The sequence below is a fragment of the Nelumbo lutea genome, chromosome 8 (genome assembly GCF_056320005.1).
Source record: "Nelumbo lutea isolate HS-2025 chromosome 8, American lotus-T2T, whole genome shotgun sequence".
Taxonomy (NCBI): Eukaryota; Viridiplantae; Streptophyta; class Magnoliopsida; order Proteales; family Nelumbonaceae; genus Nelumbo; species Nelumbo lutea.
The window spans coordinates 34,870,934-34,892,866 of record NC_142691.1 but is presented as its reverse complement, the minus strand read 5'-3'; the positions used below and the strand labels follow the sequence as shown (position 1 = coordinate 34,892,866).

The window sequence follows — 21,933 nt, the reverse complement described above, 5'->3', positions numbered from 1 at the left end:
TGTAAATAGTAGTATGCATGTACAGTATTTTGATGTATCATTTTGTCACTCCCTCAAAAGCTTAACGTACTCTTTGAGGGGAGGTAGGTAGTCAAGTGAGCTCATAAGCGTGTAAAGGTTAAGCACGAGATCCCCTCGACACTGTACTGTGTGCTTGTGCTTACCACTGATTAATACAATACAAGTTGCCTTTTTCTAATTTGTGTGCATTCTTGTTTCCTTTTGTGTGTTGTTGCTTGCATTTGTAGGCTTTTTCGACCCCAATCGAGCGTCGCACGGGGCCCCGTCGATTAGCCCTGTGACAACTTGTCAAAAAGCGAGTAGAGTATTTTTCATGTTTACCTGGTGGTCATATTAAGCTTAGAATCTTATTTTCATTTTAACCGACAATATAAAATATGCATAGCTACTAAGCTAATTAACCACAAGATAATTAATGATCATCCAACTTCCTTTGTGCATCAACATCCTTCATCAAATTTTGGTTGATGAATGGGAGGCTACCTTAGAAGCTAAGAAATTGATATATGTTTTCTTTGTATGTGTTATAGGAGCAACGGATATCTCCACTAAACCTATGTACTTGTGCATTACAATTTGCCCATGTGGATTCCAAGGTGATGACCTTTGAAAACAAGAAAACTAACTTCTAGCAGCGGAAATCTAGCAACAAACAACAAAAACCGATGCTTGAGGGTGGTTCATAGCAATAGATTTATTTATCTGTTGCAATTGGTCTGACCTTTTAATTTAGGATATGGCCACAGATACAAACCATAGCAATATGTTAGCCACGGCATCACAAACCGGAGCTAATACTGTGGCAATATATTATCTACAGACCCAAACCATGGCATAGAAGCTATGGTGAAAGGGTCAGGGCCATGAACAAAATACTGAATCATATTGGTAGGGGTGTAAACAGATTGAATTTTAATCGAATTAGGTAATATCCAAGCTCGAATTCAGATATTGGATTAGGAAATCCAATATCTGAATTCGATTGGACATTTGACGGATATTGAAAAGTAATATTTGAATTTGAGTTCTAATTTGATTAAATATTTGAATGTTCAATTTGAATTCGACCAATTAATTATTTTAGGTAATTAATAAATGTAAAATAAATATTTTATTTATATAAAGTATATAATTATATAAGTTATTTAAATAATATATTTATTATATATATAAATTATATAAAGCATTTAAATATTATAGATATATATATTATATAATATTTAAATAATCAGTCAAGTTCAGATATTTATCGAGTCAAATCAAGTCATATCCAAATTCGAATCCGATCAGCTATACCATATGAATAGAATATTCAAATTTGACCGATTAGATATTCAAATTATTCAAATTTGATTCAATTATGTCCAATCTCGAATTTGAAATCGAATGTTTGAATACTATTCACACCCTTATTGGGTCCCTCTTTTATTCAAAATAGAAAAAAACAAATAACATAGGTCTCAATTTTTCCCATTCCCTTTTTGGTTGTTTCCTGCCTGCTCTCTCTCTCCCTCTCTTTCTCTCTCTCTCTCTCTCTCTTTCTCTCTCTCGATCTTGGCATACCCCTATTTTGATTTCCCTTGCTCCGTACTCTATCCTTTTCTTATAAAACACTTGTTGCTGCTGGAACTTGCCTAAAATCGTAGTGGGAGACATTTGTTGTTGGTTTTCTAGTTGCTGTTGGTAAGGGTTTTCTAGTGGCATCACCACAGCACCACTGCCGCGAATCCTTTTAGGTAAGAGCTCGATTGAATCTTGCTTCAAATCACTTCAGTTTTCTTTTCTTTTCCTTTTTTCTTTTGTTTTTTTGAGATACAAATTGTGCCAATGGTTCATGTACAATCGTACATATCAGCATGCATTAACTTCCTTTCTAATATCAATCTCAATATTCCAACGGGTGTTGCTTACAATGTATTTGATAAAATACTCAAAAAAAGTGTGTTGTCTTGGACTGCAATGATTTCGGATAATGTAATGTTGAAAGGGTGTTTGGGTTTGTTGCAGTTCTTTTGAATGGGAAGAAATGGAATGTTGAAAGGAAGCGAGAGGGGATCTCGAGAATTCCAACCATCGAAAGTTTTCTTTTCTACTTGTTTATTAGTATTTGAAAAAAAAAATTGTATATGGTGTAAACTTTTCGAATCTTCTTCCTAAATCCTACTTGGATTATTGATGATACCAAAAGGAAAATTGTAAATTATGTTCTCTCAGATGGCATCTTTAGTCTAGACCATCTGATTTCTTATTTCACAAAACAAGTCTACAGATCCAATGATAAAACTATAAGGAAATTTTATTTCTGACAACATGGTTTTCTCACTTAGTCTTCTATACAAGGAGGAGGTGGGACTATGTTCCAACTTCCAAGTAATAAACTGAAATTCTTGATACAACATGATACAACTTCTATAGAAGGTGGATTGATTTTGCATTTCCAGTTGCTGATTATCATTTCACCAATTTCTGTGTAACATGATACAACAACAACAAGAGGGTTCCAGGTTTTGGGGTTAATGTATGCATTTGTGAATGTTGGGTTTTAACTTTAATGGTCATTAATAAATTATGTGTTTTAATCATCCCAATTTAGGGTTGATGGTATGTTTCATTCTTTCATTAGTAAGTAGTAATTGGAATTTGTAATTAATTATATGGCACTTGTTAGAGTGAGATCAAAAGTCAGAAAAAAGAGAGAGAGAGAGAGTGAGAGGAGAATACAGCCGAATGGTGGGTGTGACACCTTTTGTCAATCGACACCCTAAAAGATATATTTATATTAAAAGGTAAAATGATAAATCTGCCCTTAATGTACAAGAGAAAGAGAGTACAAAGAATAGTTATATAACAAAGAAGAGTAAAAGTAAAAAAAATAGCCCTACGGCTAGATTTCATAGTCTCTATACTCCCCTCAATCTAATGCCTAGGAATAAGAATTAGTTTGTCCATGAGAAATAGATGTCGAGTTCATGTCATTGCTTTAGTCAACAGGTCTGCTAGTTAGAGCCCGAAGGAGACATGAGGAAGAGATATGGTACCCTTGAGAAGGAGATCGTGGATAAAGTGGCAATCAACTTCTATGTGTTTGGAGCGCTCATGGAATACAGGGTTGGAAGCAACTTTTATTGCACTGATATTGTCTGCATAGAGAGGGACAAACAATGATGTCTCATTAAGTATTTCAAATAAAAGAGCTTGAAGCCATATGATCTCACTACACACGGAAGACATAGCCCTATATTTAGCTTCGGTGGAAGATTTGGACGCAGTAGCTTGTTTCTTGCACTTCCATGTGATAAGAGAGTTTCCTAAGAAAACACACCATCCAATAATGGATTGTCATGTATCAGGGCATCTAACCCAATTAATATCCGAATAGGCCATAAGGTTAATAGGGGATGAGGAAGAGAAGAATATCCCATGTGACAAGGTGCCTCACACATATCTAATGATTTGATGAACTACAGATACACGAACTGGCTTACTATCTGAACTTCATAAGATATATTTAGCTGAGTCATGGTGAGATATATTAAATTGCCCACTAGCTGATGATAAAGGGTAGGATCTTCAAGAGGAGAACCGCAATGTTTACTAAGTTTTAGGTTCAGTTCTAGTGGGGTGTGCACAATCTTAGAGTCACTAAGATTTGCCAGTTTAACAAGATTAGTCGCATACTTCTATTGATTAACAAAGTAGCCCCGAGAGTTTCTGCTCACTTCAAGTCCTAAGAAATATGTCAAAGGCCCCAAGTCCTTCATTTTAAACAACTCACTGAGTAACTGATGTAGCCTAGAAATTCCTTCTATGCCATCCCCTATAATGAGTATATCATCAACATAAAGGAGTATTAAGATGAATGACGAATAATTAGAACTCTGGGTAAATCCAACATCAGTGATGATGGATTTGGACTTCTCAAACTAGGCCCTAGGAGCTTGCTTCAGGCCATAGAGCGACTTCTTCAGACGATAAACAAGCTACGAGTTTGTACAATATCCCAGAGGGGGCTTCATATAGACTGTCTCTTTCAACTCCCCATGGAGAAAAGCATTCTTGACATCCATTTGATGGATTGTCCATTGTTTGGATGTAGATATAGCCACCAGAAGTCGTAGAGTGGTCATTTTAGCTAAAGAAAAAAAGATCTCCTCATAGTCTATCCCATATTCCTATTTATATCCCTATGCAACAAGCCTAGCTTTATATTTGTTTAGGCTTTCATTGGATTTTAGTTTCACAGAATAGACCCATCAAATTCCTATGAGAGATGTCTTAGGTGGAGCTTTGATCAGGTCCCAAGTGTCATTCTTAAAAAGGGCTCGAATATTAAAATCCATGGCATCTTTCCAATGTGCTTCTACTATGGCCTGCTAGTAAGATCTGAAAATGTCTATGGTAGATAAAACAACAAAAAAGGAGCTATGGTCTGGTGAATAACTATAACGGTTAAGTGGATGAGAAATTCTAGAGGAATGGTGTAAAGTGGGAGTAGTGGGTTCAGGAGGAAGGTTAGGTACACTTACTGAGGTAGTTGGAGTGACCGAATTAGTAAATGGAGGCAGAGCAGAGGGGGGATGGAAATTGAAGAAGGTTGTTGCTTCCTAAGGTAGGTCTGAAGTTGTTGCAGAAGTCACAATGGAATATTTGAGGTATTTGTAGAATCAAAATTGTGCAGCAAGGAAATAGAAGGAACTGGGAATTTCACAATATGTTCAAAAAAGGACAAACTTTTAAGAAAAACTACATTACGAGAAATTCTAAGATGATGAACAAAAGGATCATAGCTAAGGATCCCTTTGTGTTTAGAACTGTACCCCATAAAGGCACACAAAGTTGCTTATGTAGTTAACTTTATGCACTCATGAGGTGGAAGGTGGACAAAATAAGCACAACCAAAAACCTTGAGCATGGATAAGTCTAGGGGTTTGTGAAAGAGAGATTGAGAAGGAGAGGATTTATTCAAAACATATGATGGAAGACGATTTATGAGATACACAGTAGTGCTGACCGGCTCCATCCAAAACCAAGAGGGTACATGGGAATCCTATAGAAGTGTTCTGACTACACTCAAGGTATGTCCATTCTTCCTTTCTGCTATCCCGTTTTGTTGTAGGGTGCTCATGCAGGATTTCTGTGGTTGAATTCCATGTTGTTTAGGTAATTTTGGAACTCCCCATCTATTTACTCTCCCCTTGAATTTGATGATAGCACACTGATTCGAGCATCAAAGACCCTTAGCTTCGACATGGAACTAAAAATTATACTTCCATAATGCGTAGTTCATACCATTGAACTTATTAGGAAGAACCTCCATCCTTTCTGATGCCATTGGAAGACAAAAGGCAACAACACACACTTCCAGAAACCAAAAAAAAAAAAGAACCAGAGAAAGAAAAGGAGAATACCTTTTTGTTGATGTCCAAAAAAGGCAACTTTATAGTTCTACCAAACTGAAGAGTGGATCAAAACCCCTTAAAGACAAAACTGATCCAAACCAAACCAAAGGGATTCAGTAGATTTGTTCTAGGTGACACTAGATCTAAAATTTTAGGCTAATCTAAGGTCTCTACGGGGAGATCTGAGAAGAAAGGTGAATCTGATGGCGCAACAGTCCAGGAAATAGATCTATAAAGTTCATATTTGTAGCCAATCCAGGAAGAGTATTAAAAGACACTCAAGAACTTCCAAATACTGTTAGGGAGTTTTTGAATCAGTAGTAGCTGGGATGTTAAGTGAAGTTCAGGTCGTGATCTGCTTTGATACCATGTTAGAGTCAGAAAGAGAGAGAGAGAGAGAGAGAGAGAGAGAGAGAGAGAGAGAGAGAAAAGAAGAGAACACAGCTGAATGGTGGGTGTGACACCTTGTGTCAATCGACACCCTAAAAGATATATTTATATTAAAAGGTAAAAGGACAAACCTACCCTTTAATGTACAAGAGAAAGAGAATACAAAGAATAGTTATACAACAACGAAGAGTAAAAGTACAAAAATAGCCCTACATCTAGATTTCATAGTCTCTACATGACAATATAGTGACATCATACATTCGTTTCTTTTTTACAAGAACATAGATTTCAAGTTACTTTCTGTACATATACTTCCTATATAATCTAAGACTCCCTTGCCTTTGACTTCTACTTATGATCTTGAACTAAACTCTTTTTTTCTTATTATGGTTGCCCTTCTAGGTTGGAAGCTAGGAGGTTGTGTTAAGGGGTGACAAAGGGGTTGTTACTTAATGTTTTTCATTATAGTGGACCAAGAGGTGGATCTAATTAAAAGAATAATGAAGTAGAAATATCTTGTTGCCCTATTGTAGTATGAGTTTATGAACCTTGAGAGATTGTAGATTGTTGTTTTGTTGATAGTTGGTCTTAAGGACATGAAGCTAAGTTGTAGCAAATATCACCCATGTGTTAGACAGTGTATGCCCTTAACTCCAATCAGATTGATGCACATAAACATTTATCAATAAATGAATAAAGTACATTATTATTCCATGTTCTTATTGGTGTTTTTTTTAATTACTCCTTAAAATAGACATTTATGAGACTCGTGTTAGTTTAAAATATTCTCAGCCATTGGATAAACTTAGAGAGTTTTCTTAATAAGACTAACACTAATGTGCTATCAAACTGGTGGAATAGTTTGTCTTAACTGCTAGGGTTAGACCTTAAGCACAACCAATGGGTGTTTAGAAGAAACACTAAAACTAAACCAATCTCTATTTATGCCCTAGACCTTGGAGATAGGTGGGCAAAACTGAAAAGTTGCACTTAACCCTAGACTTGATTATGATACTGCACTAGGTTTTGGACTAATCTGTCTTTGATATGCCAATTAGTGAGATCCATCAAGGGTCAAATATATGGGTATGTTGGGGTAGTTAAGGAAATTACCCAAGTGGATGATCGTAGTGATAGGATCGGATCCTTTATCAGACAATGTGAATATCATGGCTTACACTTTCTTTGATGGAAACCTAAACTGCTAACAATGGATTTCAATTATATTTGAAGTCTAATTTACAAAATGTATTTATATGCTATATTACTATTTTATAAAAAAAATGTTTACAAAGGGTTTTAATCTCGGGATCCATCTGAGTAGAAAGTGTGACATTGCATTTTTCAGTCAGAGAAGAGGTCCTCCCGTGTGGGAAGTGTTTTGATGATTATGGGCCAAGAGATTAGGTGCAAGAGACTATTACAAGGTTGATTACCTAATGTGTTTTATCTTACATAAGCCCATTATACTTGGGTTTTCATAGGGTGGTTGAATCCAATGATCATTTATGTAAATGTTGGGCCCAAATTGAGCCCAAGTTGATTGGGTCAGGGGTTTACTGCCCCAAAGTTTTGAATTTGGCCTAACCTCTACTAAAGGTGGGGCTGAAGCCTTATGGATTTATGTGAGACTTATGTGAGTTCCATGACATACAATATTCAGGCCTAAAATGTCTATGCGACACCTTTGGACATGAAACATTAAAGAAAATGAGCCTAAGGTCCACTATTAATATGATTAGTTAAGTGATCACCTCATGTGATTTGCGTTGAAAATGGGCATGGATCTGGATATGGAGCACCTATTCTCTTAAGAAAAGAGTTCTTATCAATTAAAGATGAAGTCCTAATCCAAATTTGATTTGGATTAGCTCCTAATTCAGTTAGGAGAGTACTTTGTATAAGGGACTAGGGAGGGGTGAATTCATCAATCCTCTCCATTTCTCCTTTTGCATCTCAGAAACCCTTATTCGACCCAATTGTGATAGAAGTTTATTTTCATCATTCATCTATTGTGCTTTTGCAAGAAAGACATCAGAGCATATCAGGTTCACATGCCCACTTTGATCCAAGCAAGTTGAGACTGGTTTTTGTTGTAGTAGTGTTATAAAGTCGACTTCAAGTACACACAACACCATCTCTAGTTAGATGTCAATTTTGAGACTAATATTGGGCATGAACTACCTATTAGATAGTATATGCTCTTAGCTTTAATCAAATTAATGTACAGATACATTTATTATAAATGAATAAAAGTACATTATTGTTTCATATTGATATTGGAATATTTCTGTATAATTACCCCTTAAAATGGACACTTATGAGACTTGTGTTAGTTTATAATGTTCTCAACCGCTGGAAAGGCTTGGAGATTTTATCCTACCAAGGCTGACACTGGTGTGCTACCAAAGAAATTGGGGCAGCTTGTCTCAACTGCTAAGATTACACTCGAAGTACATGTAGTGTGTGTTTGGATGAAACATTAAACCTAGACCATTTTCTAATTATACCCTGGACCTTGGATATTGATGAGAAAAATTAGAAAGTTACATATAATCCCTATACTTGATTATGGTACTGCACTAGGTGTTAGATTGGGCTTCTTTGATATACTAATTAGTGATATCCATCAAGGCTCAAAACTTGGGTATCACTGCAAGAAAATTCGCTTTTAGTGATGAACGAAAACCGTCACTATAGATCAGAAATTTGTCACTAAAAGGCTATAGTGACGAACAATCAACAAAATTATGCCCGCCACTATAGGCAATGCCATTATAACATATAGTGATGAATTTAAAATCTGTCACTAATTTAGTGACAAACATTTTGATGCCTTAATGGGCATCACTAATTTAGTGATGGTTTTGTACATCACTATTATGTTTTATTTTAGTGACAAATTCTATTGTTGAGAGAATTTCTAGGAATGCCGTGTTATTCTGAGAATGGGCAAATTAGTGATTACATGTTAATTTATTTTTATTAAATACCAAAGCATGGGCGTGAATAGGTGAACTGCCCAGAACGTGCCCAGTGATAACTCTGTATTTTAATGCCTTAACGGGCATTAATTTAGGGTTACTTAGGCCTTAGAATAGTCAAAATGTGCCATTTCCCAGTTAAATTCAACATTGTGACCTTTGAGGGTCCCTACGAAAATCTTGGGGAAAACTGGGGAAGTTTTAGTGCTGAAATGCAATTTTTGGGAAGATGGTGTGAATTCCAACTGAGAGAGGGGGTGTTTCTATGAAAAACAAAGCACAAAAGGGCGCCTCCTATCTGCCAAATCAAGATAGGCACCCCTCCCACTAAATTAGCAGAACTCTCTCTCATCATTGAAACCCTTGGCACCTCCCCCTCATCTTTTTCTCCCTTAGCCGCCCTAGGTTATCAAATCTCCACCCTTCACTCTCTCCTAACCTCTAATCTCAACCATCCAAGCCTTAGCAACCTCTCGTACACTTAGATCTCTCCCTAAACATCATCTATCCATACACCTCACATCTTAAAGCTCAATCAATCACCTTTGGGCACCACATCACATAGACCAATCACCTTTCTCCAGTTGTAGGTGCCCAAATCTGCACCCACCATTCTAGGCGCCCAAATCTCAGCCCTACATAATATTGGGCACCCTCTCCTCCTCTTTTCAACCTTAGGATCTCATTAGAACAATCCTAACCCTCCATTTTCAAACCTTAGGGTTCCCATATTTGTGCGTAAACCCAAGAGCTGACCATCTCTTCCTCTCTAATCCCAATTATGTCCACCCTTCTTTATAAAAAGGACCCAATGGGCCCTTGAGAAGGGGTTGGTCAATTCACCCAATTCACAATGCTAAGGTTTCTTAAGGAGTTCAAGAGTTGTAGAAAGGAAGGACGCACAAATCTTGTCAGGAGGGGTTCCTACAAGTAGTCTAGCCAATCTACAACTACCGCCACTGGATTTAATCAAACATCCCTTTCGTTTTCATTATTTTCTTTTATGTTATTTTTATTTTGGCAATCATCTAGATTTAATTTTGGTTGGATTATACCCCCTGGTGAGATAGAAGGTTATTCTTGAGAAGTTTAAGGGTAAAGGAAGAGGAGAACGCCCAAGCAAGAGGAGGGGTTCCTGCCTGTAGTTCGCCTAGCCACTACTGCCACCTCTGGATCCGATTCCCAACTATTTTCCCATAGTTTTAGATTTACTTTTTACAAGTGTTTTTATTTTCCGTTCTTTAATTTTCTATTTTTATTTTATTTTTGCAATTTCTTTTTATCAAATTTAATTTTTGTCTTCCTTTCTGCAGATCTGAAATTTGGCCAGGTAAGATGGAAGGCCTAGCTCGAGGAGTTTGAGGGTCAAAGGATAGATCCGGAGATTGCTACCTGTGACCAAGTTGCAGATATTTTATTTTTTTTTCTGTTATTTATTTATTTTTCTACAATTTTTACTTTTAGCATTGTTAGAATTTTATTTTAATGGATTTCTGTTTAGTTAATTAAATTTTGTGTTTCTATAATCTCAAGTCTTGTTATTTTTTCCAGACTGAAGTACGTAACAATTTTTCCCTCGCTTCCCTGTGGATACGACCCCATTCTCACCATTAACTGCATTTTGTAGTTATTTTGAGAATTGAAAATTTTATAAATATTGAAACTGGTGTTCTGAAGTGGTTAGTGATACGATTCTGGCACACCAAGTTTTTTGCGCTGTTGCTGGAGAAGCAACGGAGAAAAAAATTTTATTTGCTTTGTTCGAATCTATTTCATTATTTTTTTTTTATTTTTGTTTGATTACTTGATCTATAATCTCATTTTAATTCATGTTTCTCTTTGATATTGTAGGACATAATAGCAAAAGAAGGGGTATCGGAGCGTCGCCAGATTGTTGAAGAAAATAGAAGACAAGAGAATTGGGATTGCGATTCCGGTGTAGTTGTCCAATTTAATCTTGTTTTTTTTGTTTTTTTTTTTTTGAATTCCTTTTGGTAAAGTAATGTTTTTGAATTCTTAGTTAATTATTTTTATTTCTTGATAGATCCGATTTTTTTTTTCAGGATTTTTTTTTCTTTCTTTTGTTCCATCCTTGGATCTAATTAGTTATTTAATTGAGTAAATAATTGTTAATTAGGGAATTATTCAAAATTTCGAATTTGAGTTTAAATTTCAAAATTTGAATTTTAATTTGAATCTGAATTTGAATTTAAAATTTTCAAATTTCAAAAATAAATTTTTTTTAATTATTTGCATTTGCATTCCAACATTTAGGGTTAGATATGTTCTAGAGCATGCATCATATAGGATTATTTAATTGCTGAAATCTTCTTGTTAGTTGTTAATGTGTTAGGGTTTTTCATTTTTTAATTGCTCTCTTTGCTGAATTAATTTGTTTTATTATTTTATTGTTGAATTTCATATTAGAGATAGTTGTTCATGCATTGTAATTAGTTGCATTTGTTTTGTTTATTGTGTTTTTCCGTTAGTCCATTTAAGGGCAATCCAATTTAAATAAGATAAGGTGAGGATTTCATCACCCTTCCTTGGCCCAAAAACCACCACCCTTTCATCTGTGGTTCACCCTAAACCTTAACTTAAATTTTGGATAGGAAGATGCTTTAGGGGGCCCCACACATTTGGTTCAAAAGTGTGCTAAATTTTAGGAAAACTTGTAATTACTTTCCATAACCGTCGGTTGGTGTCTAAGGAAAGAGGTTAACCGGCTAAGTCTAAGCGGGTTTTGTTGTTACTTAATTAGGTCCTTACAAGAGTAAGGGGAGCCTCCCACATCCCCACCTCTAACTTGGCTAACCAAAGGAAGTGGTGTAATTCCAAGTGAACCTAACAGGGTTCACATTGGTTGAACCACTAGTTTAGGAAACCTTAGTTTAGCCCCTAGGTCGTGTGTTTTACTTGTTTCTGCTTAATGAAAAAAAATTAAAACAAAATAAACTGATTTCAATGGATGAATTTGTGAAATGAGAAACTACTTCCAACCTAAGCCATGGATAGATTGGAACCATGTGTCTCAACAACTGGATAAGATTAATGGGATGGCCCAAAGACTTGATTAAGTCCTTGCATTTTGTCAACAAATTGGCCCATACCCCACCTTGTTATCCTATCCAACATGTTCTATTTGTGCTAGCCCAACCCATCAAGTTGGTGATTGTCCAACGGCATCCCGATTTTTGCCATTTATACAAGAATAGGTTCAAGCAGCCAAGGGTTTCTCGATGCCTAATAATGACCCATTTTCAAATACTTACAACCCTGGTTGGAGAAATCACCCTAACTTTTCTTGGAGAACACACCAACCTAACACACAGTCCCAATTGTACCATCTATCTAACTCCAAGGCCCAACAATTTCAGAGGCTACAAGTGTAGAGCCAATTCTAGCAGATTTACTCTAGGAACTAGCCAGTCCAACCTTACCAGGTTTACCCATAACCTCCTTAGACCAGTACATTTGATGACAAAGTCATGTAGCTTTAGTAGCTAATTCTAACTTAGCAGCAGTCCATCACTAGATTAGAGAGCCAAATAGGATAGTTAGCTGAAGCTAATGCAAGGAGAGAAGTAGGACAACTACTGAGTCAACCAGTTGCGAATCCTAGAAACCATCCACCGGGTTTTCCTCCACAGCAAGTTCAACAACCTCCTAAGAACCCTTAGTTTGAAAATACCAAGGCTATTATGACCTTAAGGAGCGGGAGGATTTTAGAGGACCCATATGAAAAAATGAAATTTGAAAACATCAGTGAAGAAGAAAAGGAGCAAGAAGACGATAAGTTGGGGGGGGGGGGAGAAAAAGGAAAGGAAAATTTAGAAGAACCTATAGTGAACCAACCTATAGTTTCCTTTCCAACCACACTTACAACCAGATCGTTGGGAAAGATGAAAGAGACTCACAACGAGGAGATCTGGGAGTTATTCAAGCATGTCCATATTAACATCCCTCTCCTCGATGCGATCCAACATGTCCCGACCTACGACAAGTTCTTGAAAGAGCTATGTACTCAAAAGAAGGAGCCATGATCAACCCCACAAAAAGTGATGCTCTCAGCAGATGTTAGTGTGGTTCTCCTAAACCAACTCCCCCAGAAAATGAAAGACCCTAGTGCTCCTCTAATAAGTTGTGTCATCTCTGGAATCACTTTCGATCGGGCCCTATTGGATCTTGGGGCTAGTGTAAATCTGCACCCCTCTATTATTTATGAAAGGTTCAGGGTCGACGAGTTAAAACCTACCCCAATAATTCTATAACTCGTTGATCGGTTAGTCAAGACTCCTTGAGGTGTTATTGAGTATGTGATTGTTAGAGTAGAGGATTATTTCCTAGTGGATTTTATCATCCTAGACATGACCCCAACCGAGGAACTAAACCATAACCCAATAAACTTAGGGCACCCATTTCTAGCAATTGTCAATGCAAACATCAACTATAAATTGGGAGAAATGGACATTTCATTTGGGGAGCAGAAAGTCTGATTAAATGTATTTAGTGCTACTAAATATCCAAACCTAGGGGAAGATGAGTTCAAGGTAGAGGTAGTGGACACCCTTGTAGATGCCCTGTCTACCCTTTGGTTAGCCCAATCTGAGCCTTGTCTATGTAAAGAAGAAAGCGAGTCTGGAAATGTAGATGTGAGAAGTGAGTGAATGTGTCTGGATGAAAACGTTAAACTCAGCGTTGGTTGGGAGGCAACCCAACGTAGTTGGCAGACCTTAAACCCCTTGGGGAAAACCCTATTGATTGTTCCCTTTGGCCCAAGTCCCTTTTGCATCATTCTAGTCATGCCATTAGAGACAATGGCATTTAAGTTGGAGGGTAAGGAAAGAGAGAAAATTTTGAAAAGTTGAGAAGCTAAGCCTTTAAATATATAGAATTAAAATTTTCACTAAAAAATTAACAAAATTTTCCATTAAAAGAGATTCCCAAACAGAAAAAGTTGAGGAAACTGATAGAAGAATATTGAATTTTGTAGAAATTGGTAGCAAGTGATTGGAGTCAAAATTGGTCTTATTTGAATATTGTCAAAACCGTTTAGAAATTGGAAAATACTCCCCTAGTAGGAAAAGAAGAGAAAGATTGAGAAATTAGACAAAAATTCTTCAAGTCATTAGAGACAATGGACTACCCTAAACAGTGTTTCCACAAAAAAAAATGTCAATGAACACCCTGGACTTGGTAACCGGGTCTCTTCACCTAAGTCAAGTGCCGAGATTCACGTCAAATGGAAAAGGGAATGCCAAAGTCAATCACCTAACACTTAGTAATTGGGTCTCTTCACCTAAGGCAAGTATCGAGATTCACGTCAAACGGTGGAAGGTAGCAATAAAAATAAGTGTGCATCTCAAAGTTCAAGGGTAGAAACTCATTGTCAGAAGTGGTAAGAAGAATACCTATCCGATTTTGAAATCAATCTCAGATTTTCTTGACAAACTACAAATGGAAGAGTATACAAGATTTTTAAGCTAAGTTTCTTAAATATTCAAAGCAAGACAGGTTTACTCCTTAAGCCCAATACTAATCTATACAACGTTTGAGAATTCTGGAATCAGGATACTTGGCTAATTTTGTCAATGATGATCTTGCAATGAGAATTATCTTTTTATTTAGTATAATTTTAAGACTGCATTGCTAAGGGACTAGCAATGGTTAAGTTGGGGGGTGTGATAACTTTGTATTTTGATGCCTTAACGGGCATCATTTTAGGGTTACATAGGCCTTAGAATAGTCAAAATATGCCATTTTCCCAGTTAAGTTCAATATTGTGACATCTGAGTGTCTCTGTGCAAATCCTAGGAAAACTGGAGAACTTTTAGGGCTGAAATGCTATTTCGGGGAATCTGGTGTGAATTTCAATTGAGAGAGGGGTGTTTCTATGAAAAACTAAGCACAGGAGGGCACCTCCTATCTGCCAAACCCAAATAGGTGCCCCTCCCACTAAATTAGCAAAATTCTCTCTCCTCATTGAAACCCTAAGAGCCTCCCCCTCATCTATTTCTCTCTTCGCCACCCTAGGCTATCAAATCTCCACCCTCCACTTGTTAGACAGTGTATGCCCTTAGCTCCAATCAGAACGGTGTACCTTATGATATTTAATGTAAATGAATAAAGCACATATTTGATTCATGTTATTATGGTGTGTTTTTGTGTAATACCCTTAAACTTGACACATATGAGACTCGTGTTAGCTTAGAATCTTCACAGCTATTGGATAGATTTGGGGAGATTTATCCTGCCAAGGCTTACACTAATGTGTTGCCAAGTTGGTTGGGGTGGCTTGTCTTAGCTGCCAGGGTGAGACTTGAGGTACATGCAGTGTGGGTTTTCTTGAAACCCTGTATATTTTGCGTAAGTCCCATTTGAGTAGAGGGTATGGGCATGAATTAATCATGTTAAGCCCATCACAGGCTTAGGATAAGGTGTATCATGCAATCATATTTGTGTGATTAGGTATTTTAACATTTTGAAAGCCCCTAATGTAGGTACATAGTGGTCGTTAAGACCATCAAAGTACAGAAGCTGTCAAACCAATGCTATACGGACGTCTGCGATAAATTTATAACCCATCGCACGTTTGTGATGAGTTCATAGCTCATCGCAAATATGTGATGAACTCATACTCAGGGCAGGTCACAGTGAACTTCGGTTAGCGCAAATCCACGATAAGGCTTAGACACATGCGAACCTACAATGATCTATAAAATGTGTGTGGATTTGCGATGAACCCCAAACACATGCGAAGTTGAGATGAACCCAAGATCATAAAAGAACCATGGAATCATAGAAGATCGGGAATAAATGTCGATTACATGTGTGCCTTTAAATTACGCATGCAAGTTTAATGAAAGTATGCCCGCTAAAGGGGAAGAGCAATTCTTCCCCAACGGGAGAAAACACAATGATAACCTTGACCTAGGGTTTCTCACAAAGATGAATTTCCTTCTCTCCTCTCTTCCTCTCTCTTCCTCTCTCTTCCCCGCTACCATCTCTGGACCTTTAGAGAAGTGATCAACCTCCACCTTATCCTGGTGCTTACACCTAGGGCCCATTCTGAGCTATGTGCTTGATATTTTCAATGGCATATTTATCCTTGTAGTCTAAAGTGTTTTCAAAACTTTAGGAGGAAAAAATGTGCTAAAAGATTATTCTCGAGTCAATCATCTGTAACATGCCATTAAGTTATTGAACACGAGATGCTTCAAAATCATCTCCTTTTTCTAGTAATAGTTAAGGACCATACCTGACCTTCCCATCCATGGCTCATTTGGTTGCATGGAACATAGCAGAAAAAGTTACAAACACTTTCAGTATTAATCATTACTAGGACATTAGACCTAGTTTATAGGAAAACAAGCTATTTCCTAGTTATTTTATGTAAACCAAACATCTAGAAATTGCTTTTCCAAAAACAATGAATATTTTCTGAAAATGATCTAGCTTTAATTTTTCACATCCATTTTTTTCTCTCCTATGTACAGAAAAATGTAGCATAATATGGTTCAATAGACTCATAAGTAATCATGTTGATGTATAGAATGTGTGTCCTTTCCAATCTAATAGAACATTTTAAATTAAATATATTCTCTAGATTAAATTCAATATCTAACTAAATAGAAAATAGAGGATGATTTATTAATAAAATAAAAGTGACCAAGGCATCAAATTTTTCGATCCCAATATTAATTTAGACCACTTTACCTTTGTATAAAAGTCTAGATGGGACTAGGAATCAAAATGTGCTTTCTTGAAATCCACATGCCACCCATCACCCATGCACCTGTTTTGTGACATGTTAGTTTTAATTATAGATCATTTAGCAACAAAAATTAAATGTGATTTCAAACAATTCACTCACCTTCAATGTTTTCTTAACTGGAGACTTTACTTTAGGATCATACTCTCCATCCATCATATAATTAGGTTTTTTTCACATAACCACACTCTCCATTGGCCCCGAACATCTTGTCCATTAACCACACTGATTTCCCATATCCCTGTCAAAGTAAGGCTAACAGATTGATTCTAGACATTGCAAATGTCAGAAAATAGTTTTTAAGTTAAACCTTAGAGAAGGATGCTGGAAAGTACAGTTTCCAACGAAACAAAAGGTGAAAATTAAAATGCTAAGTGTATCATCTGATTTAACAGATGGTAACTAAAGCATATCAGTTCAAGAACAGATAAACAATACCTCAAGAACAATAAAAAGTTTAACTGTTCTTGATTATAGTCATGTTAAAGCATTCATGCATGATGCATTACCACTTTCACTTGTTAGGCTTAAAATAGCTGGATATTGATTATAGATTCTAAACCATCCCAACGCATTTGAAACACTCTTGACATGCTCAACCTAGAATGGATGGATTCTAAACATCCACCTTTAAATCTAACCATCTCTTTAAGATATGCTTTTGTATGAAAGGTAGCAAAGCAAAAAATGATTTCCGTGATTTTGTTCATGGATGGACAAGTAGATTGCATGCATTTTGACCTAAGAATGCCATAACACATGCCATAATCCAGTACCTATGGCATCTAGTGCCGATGGTTGGTACCAGCTAGCAATGTCATGCATCAAACCACTTACATTCATGGTTCAGAGTATCAATACCTTGGATAGGCAAAAATTGCAATCCAGAGTTTTCAATACTTGATTTTTAATTTTTTCCCACTGTAAACTATATCCTTGTCAACCCCACTTCACATATCCTCTCACCTTTCTTCAGTCAAATCTACAACATGAAAATTCCTACAAACAATCCATTGAAATACTTACTTAACCCAAGTCCAATCCTACTTATTTGATCCAATCCAAGGATCAGATTGATTGAGGAGTCTCATGAAAGAGCCTTTGACTGATCTGGACTGTCCATCAAGTAGGCAACGCTATGGTTCAACCATGTATAGTAAGTGCATATAAATAGATAACAGAAATTAAGTAGAATACAAAGTAACTAATTAGATTATGAGAATTAAGACATTTTTGAAGAAGGAAAAGAAAATTTATTTTACACAAGGAATTCATATGTTCATATGAACTAAATAACATGTTAACAATGTTATATATAACAATAAGTTTTAAGAAATGCACATCCTTCTACGTAAAGATAATAGTAATCTTTCAATTGGAACCTGAACCGAAACTCATTAATCTGAACCCAAGCTCACTAAATTGAAGAAAAGAACTACTACCACTACAATCGAATTCATTTCAGATTTTTGGTCTGTTGTTGATTGATTCGAAGCCAGTTGATCTTGATATTAGAGTTGGGCGTTGCTCATCTTTCTTTCTTGTGTTTCTCATGGAGCAAGGTGAGGTCTTATTCCATTTTAAGAAACTAGGGGAGGTTGTAGTATTCAGGGGAAGCCTCAAGGGAATTGTGTCAAGGCTTAGTCCATTTGTCTATGTGTCATAAGAATTGTGTCAAGGCTTGAAGTTTTGAGCAGTGAAGAGAATTCCACTCAACCTAAAAATTTCTTCAATAATAAGACTGAAGAATTGGAAGTAGGTCAGCTCTTTGAAAAAAAAAAATTGGTGTTATTTCAGAAACACGCTTGGATGGGAATCAATATTTATAAGAAGGTAAGGAACTAAATGCTGAACTTAGAGAACATTGGCATGTTTCAAAAACAGAGATGGAGATGTGTGACTCAATTCTGGAGAACCTTACAAGTTACAAGACAGAAATTAGTTTATTTATGTTTTACCAGACAGAATGCTTAGGATCCAAAAAAAATAACATACAGAGTAATCATGGTTGAGATGAGGATGTTGAAATGCCTGACTAATAAGACCTTTATGTATTGGACAAAAAATTGAGTTCATCCAGAGAGAAATCGGTCTGGTGTTTTGAATTTAAGTCGTCAAATGAACCTCGGTGTTTCTTTTGGGTTGGGAGGGGGTTGCAAGAAAGTAAGAAACCATTACTTGACAATCAAGTAATTAATTTCGATAAGATCAAACCACTATAAGTAAGAAATATTACTTGATAAAATACCAATCAAGAACCACCCCAACACAAAAATAACAATAAAAGAAAATAGTGACAAACAAAATTGATAAAATACCTTGACCGATGCTGCTCTTAATGGTTGCAAAGCTAGGATTAAGTCACTCAAGATTCGTGGTTGATCTAGAAAACATAAAAACGAGTAAGAAGAAGAAGAAGAAGAAGAAGAAGAAGGAGAGAGAGAGAGAGCTGATCACTTTGATACCTGGTTTTAGCAGTGACGACATAGGAGGACGAAGAGGGAGGGAGGGAGGCATAATAGGGAGAGGGAGAGCTATCACCCATGATTGGTGGTGACATACCTTGCCGGAGGTTGGTTCTTCAGCTGTTGGAAGAGGGGCACTAATCTAATTATATATATATAATAAAGGAAGGCTTTCAGGCTACAGCCCCCACCATTCAGACACCTAATTTTTCCAAATTTAAACACATGACATTTTCTGAGAAGTTGTTGTTGAAGCCCACCGACCACTACCACCATTCAAACAAGTGGCCTTCTCATTTTCTATAAAGTTAGACATGTGGAAAAGCTAGACATTGCCTTCCTGCTAAAGCCCACAACCTACTACCAGGCTACAACATTGCCTTCTCATTTTTCAAACACCATTCAAACACATTGCCTTCTCATTTTACTACAAAGCTAAATACATGGCTTTTTTGAGAAGTTGCTGCTAAAGCCCACAACCCACTACCACCATTTTCAATCCATATTCTAATAATTATTGAAAAGCTATTTTTTTGAAATAAATATTTATTGAAATTTTAATAATTATTAAAAATATTAATAAATATAAATTTAACATTACTGATTCCCTGTACTTAGTACGGGATCATTCACTAGTTCTTGGTTGACGAGAGAGTGAGGGAGAGGGAAGGCCAAATTTGAGTTTTGGAGTGCAAGTTTTGGGAGCTTTCCAAATGTTTTTTTCTTAGGGGTAGGACCAAACTTGGTTATAGTTCGACTGAATCGCATACGAATCGAACGGTTGTATGTTTTTATAATTTTATTACTTATTTATTAATAAATATTAAATATTTATAAATGATTAATCTGTAGGGATGGGGGATCCACCATATGGATGGCCGAACCTTGTAGGAAGGTTGGGCAAATTTTCAAAAATTTCTTTACTCCCATCCGAGAATCCTATTCCTAATTTAGAAAATTGCACTTTCAAGGTTCATTCTTGTAACCAAACCGGACCAAATCTGAAACCAAATTAAGAGATGGATATACCTGATATGGAATCCACGCAAAAATGCTCCTCCCAAGTAGGTGTTCATGCCCAAAGAGTATAAAAATCCTCCCTCCACTGAAGATGACACAGCTTGGGACGAGGTAGGATCAGCAGGTAGTTCTTCACCAAGAACTAGTGATTCTTCAGCAAGAATCAAATGGGATAGTAAGAACAACTTCTAAATTGTTTCTTCTAGCAAGAAACAATACCAAGATCAAATCTTGATCAAATCCAATAACTAGAGATCGAACAGGGTAGGGCAGCAAGAGCAGGAAAAAAAGAGCTAAAGGCAAGATCAGTCTAACTGAGTTGTCTTCTCTCTGTATTGAGTGAGTGTGTCTTCAAGGTTCACCTTGCTCTCTTATTTATAGCCTTAAAGAGACAACTTCCTAATCTCATTAGGAGTTTCCTGATCCAAATCTTTTATTTGGATATGGACTCTTTAAGTGATAAGGATAATCCCTTATCTTATCTACAGATAAAGGTCAGCCTTCATAATCAAATTAAGAGTTCCTTTGATCCAAATCTTTATTTGGATCTGGACTCTTTAAGTGGATAAAGATAATCTCTTATCTTATCTACTAATCAAAATCCCATATCCGTCCCTATTTAATTAATCTAATTAACTCAGTTTGAAATGGGCTTTTAGGCGCATTAAGCTTTCAGGCTCACTTCCTCTTTAATGCTAATTAACTTGGCTCTCTTTGTATGGCGTGGGACCATATCATTGATCTACACATCAGCCATAAGGGTTCAGCCTAGCCTCTATTATAAGGCCTAGCCGAATTCACTGCTGAATACAATAAATCCCTGAGTCCATCATTATGGGCTCTTAATGGGCCCAACATTTACACAAAATGGTCCTTGGGTCCAGCCATTTTATGAAGGCCCAATGACTGTGGGCAGATGCAAGATTAGCCCATCAGGTATAACCCTCAATGGTTTTACACTTAACCTCTCAGTCCATAATGATCAAACACTACCCGACAAGAGAGAACATCTCCCTCGGTTACAAGGTGCAATGTTGCACTCTCTACTCACATGGATCCCAGTATATACATATATGTATATCTCTATATAAATATAAATTTCAACAGTTGAAATCAACTGCCGGTAGTTTAGGTTTCCATCAGAGAGAGTGCATCCCTGATCATTCACTTTCTCCAACAAAGGGGTTGATCCTATCACTATGATCACTCACTTAGATGAATTCTCGGATTGTCCCAACATACCCAGGTTTTGACCCCCTTTAAGGTTCTCACTAATTGGAATATCAAAGATAGCTCAATTCGACACCTAGTGTAGTATTATAATCAAGTTTAGGGGTCAGGTGTAACATTTCAGTTTTGCCCATCTATCTCCAAGGTCCAGGGCAATACTGGAATTTTGGTCTGGTTCAGGGTTTCAAGAAAACCCACACTGCATGTACCTCAGGTCTCACCCTGGCAGTTGAGACAAGCCACCCCAACCAACTTGGTGGTACATCAATGTTAGCCTTGGTAGGATAAATCTCCACAGATCTATCCAACGACTGTAAAGATTCTAAACTAACAGGAGTCTCATATGTGTCTAGTTTAAGGATATTACACAGAAACAAACCATAATAACATGAATCAAATATGTACTTTATTCATTTACAATAAATGTCATAATGTACATCATGTTGATTGGAGCTAAGGGCATACACTATCTAACATAATCAACTATTTATTATTAGTACCATACCAATGTTATTTATTAATATTAGTTAATAATATATTAAGAATCAATAATTGTTAATTAATAATTAACTGTATAATATACTAATAGGCCATTTGCGATGCACTCTAAACTAACACATCGAGTACCCAGCCTCCTTGACCAGGATGGGGAC

The 21,933-nt window shown here is 36.6% G+C and overlaps 1 long non-coding RNA gene across 1 annotated transcript; it reads left to right on the top strand.

Moving 5' to 3' along the window:
• The first annotated feature begins 1,480 nt into the window (after nucleotides 1-1,480).
• On the top strand, nucleotides 1,481-10,945 carry LOC148843790 (uncharacterized). The gene is made up of 2 exons (XR_016103627.1): nucleotides 1,481-1,757; nucleotides 10,108-10,945. It is a non-coding gene; the product is annotated as an uncharacterized LOC148843790 (long non-coding RNA).
• Nucleotides 10,946-21,933: the final 10,988 nt, after the last annotated feature.